Consider the following 3,344-nt stretch of genomic DNA (forward strand, 5'->3'; position numbering starts at 1 on the left):
AGAATATTTAATTCGCGTTAGACGCCGCCAAATACACTCAAACCAGACGCTAAAACACAAACACTCCAAGTTACACCGATACGCACAAGTAACACAGAAAGCACTCAATACGGATAACCAGAGAAAAGAAAACAAGTAAATAAACACTCAAAACACACTCCAAACAGCGATGGCACCACCACAAAACGCCCACGGGACAGCGCTGCTGCCGATGTGCAGCGATGCAGCCCAGATGCACCTTCACCACGACTTTTGGAGATTATCTCCGAAAAGTTTGGGGAGCAGGCACAGCTCATACGGGAGACCGAACAGCGGATTCTGGGTGAGCTCCAAGATCACGTCTCCAAACTGAACGAGGAGCTTCAGCGCCTGGCCAAGCGTGTGGAACAGCTGGAGACGGAGGCATCCGAGAATGGCGCTCTAAAGGATCAAATATTGGCACTGGAGGCGCGTTTTGAGCAGAAGCTGGAGGTGCAGGCAATGGACGGGTTCGCAGCTGACGTCCGAGTGCACGGAGTCCCGTTTGTTGACGGCGAAAACTTAAAAACAATCTTTCATACACTGTGTTTTTCACTTAATCTTACGCCTCCGCCAAAGATTAGGGATATTTTCCGAATAAGGCAACAGAGGGCATCGAACGGCACTATTGTTGGATCACACACGCGACAAAATTGCATTGCTGCGACAAATTGGTGCATATCGGAGAATAGAAAAACAGCCGCTGAGCTTACAGCTGCTGGGTTTCGACTCAAACGTGCCATTCTATGTTAACGAGCAATTTACAAAAGCTCAATATGCAATTTTCAAAGCAGCTATGAAAAAGAAGAGGCAAAAAAAGCTCACCGCAGTATTTACGCGCCGCTCCGCTGTTCATGTGAGAGAGGCTGGGAGCGATAACTACGTTCGCATTAGTAGCATGCAAGAGCTTTTGTCCATGTATGCATCTCAATCCCATCAACAAGAACACGATCAACAGGGGAGCTTTCGTAGCTAAATGTCTCTCTTACCTTTCTCTTTATGTACTCAATTTTAGTCTTAAGAGTTTACTGCATTTCTTTCTCCTTTGTAACTTTAAGTTTTTATGTAAGTTTTTAAGGTGTAAGTCGAATATCTCTCTGAATTTGTCTGTGCGTCAGTTAAGTATGGATAAATTAACTGCAAAATGCAGATTAATATGACTTCAGAGGCGAGCAGTCATGCACTAATCCGTATTCTTAGCAAGCAACACTCAGGAATTAATATTTGTCATATTAATGCTCAAAGTCTAACCAAAAAGATGGATGAATTCAGGTACCTTTTTACTAACTCAAATGTTGATGTCAACTGTGTTTCTGAAACGTGGTTTACATCTAATATCTGTGAAATAAAGGGAGCCAGACAAGCGTTCAGGTTACTTATTGGCTGCATTTACAGACCAAATCGCACAACAGACTTTTCGGAAGCCATCTCAATACTGGACACAATATCATTAAGGTATGACAATGTAGTAATCACCGGTGACCTAAATAGCAACATGCTGAAAGAGCACCAGCTAAAAAACAATTTGGAAGCGATAGGCCTGCATGCTGCAAACTCTGACTACCCAACTCATTTCTCACACAGTACTGACACCCTGCTTGACGTATTTTTTGTTAGTGATCGCCAAAGTATTTTATTATATGACCAAATTTCTGTGCCAGTATTCTCTAGACATGACTTAATATTTCTGACGTATAATGTTTACTTCGAAAACTCTGCCGAAACAATATATTACAGGGACTTTAAAAATATTGACTATGTTTCGTTAAGTGCTGAATGTGACCAACTGGACTGGAATAGAATCCTTGCTACAACCTCAGTGGACGAACAAGTTTCATTACTTCAGAATAACATACTGTACCTTTACAACAAATTTGTACCAACCAAATCACGCACTATTAGGCCGTCTTTAAAGCCCTGGTTTTCTGACAATATAAAGTTGCTAATAAATGCTCGAAATGTTTCGTATGAGCGATGGAAACGATACAAGACAAGCCATCACTACGCTATGTTTAAGGAAGCGAGACACAAAGTGCAGAATAGCATTAAGAAATCTAAAACTAACTATTACACGATCAAATTTCATGAAATCATGTCAACTAGCCAAAAATGGCAGGAACTAAAATCACTCGGTATCGGCAAACAGATGCCGAAATCACCACAGGTTGATATAGACCTTGATGATTTGAACAGAAAATTTGTGCAATCTACCGTACCTACTGTACTAAATAAATTATACCTTGACTGTGATATTTATTGTGATAGTAGATTTAGCTTTGAATGTGTGTCCCAATGTGATGTTGTAGAGTCGATTCTTAAAATTAAATCTAGTGCAACAGGACCAGATGATATAAATCCCAAATTTCTTAAACCACTGCTACCAAAGATAATACTATATATAACACATGTCTTTAATAGTGCAATAATGAGCTCGTCATTTCCTAAGGCCTGGAAAGCAGCCAAAATAATCCCAATACCGAAGTCAAATAATGACTTTAGACCGATTTCCATTTTGCCTTTTCTTTCAAAAGCTCTTGAACGATTGCTCTCAACCCAACTTAGTAACTATATGGCAAGTAATAAACTGCTTAATGAAAAACAATCGGGGTTTAGGAAAAACAGGAGCTGTATCTCTGCAATCCTTAAAGTCACTGAAGACATCCGTAAACAAATTGATGAAGGACAGGTGGCATTCTTGACATTATTAGACTATAGCAAAGCATTCGATACCGTCAATCACGAGGTTATGTGTACAAAACTACAAAGACTATATGGACTGGACAGCACTGCAACCGAACTAATTCATTCATACTTGACAAATCGATCACAATCTGTAGTCACGAAATTTGGGAACTCGTCATCTCTGTCCCCTACGAGAGGAGTTCCGCAAGGATCTATCCTTGGACCATTATTGTTTACTGTTTATGTAAATGACCTTCCCAATGTATTGTCTGAGTGTAAGGTCCATTTATATGCTGATGACGTCCAAATGTATGTATGCCGTCCCGTAAATAACATAAATGAGTGTGCAATAATAACCAACAGGGAACTAACAAACATAAGCAGTTGGGCAAACAATAACGGTCTAGGATTAAACCCAACGAAATTTAAATGCCTAGTAATCTCAAAGAAGAAAATCGAACTTACTAACCTACGCAAAATAAAAATAAATCACAATACCATTACATACACAACAACAGCAAATAATTTAGGAGTGGTTTTTAATAGCATGCTTACATGGAATGATCACATTATAAAGGTCGTAGGTAGAACCTATGGTTTGCTGAGAACTTTAAACATGACACAACGTTACCTTCCAGAAAATA

This window comes from Drosophila obscura, unplaced genomic scaffold (assembly GCF_018151105.1).
Source record: "Drosophila obscura isolate BZ-5 IFL unplaced genomic scaffold, ASM1815110v1 contig_209, whole genome shotgun sequence".
In the NCBI taxonomy this organism is placed as follows: domain Eukaryota; kingdom Metazoa; phylum Arthropoda; class Insecta; order Diptera; family Drosophilidae; genus Drosophila; species Drosophila obscura.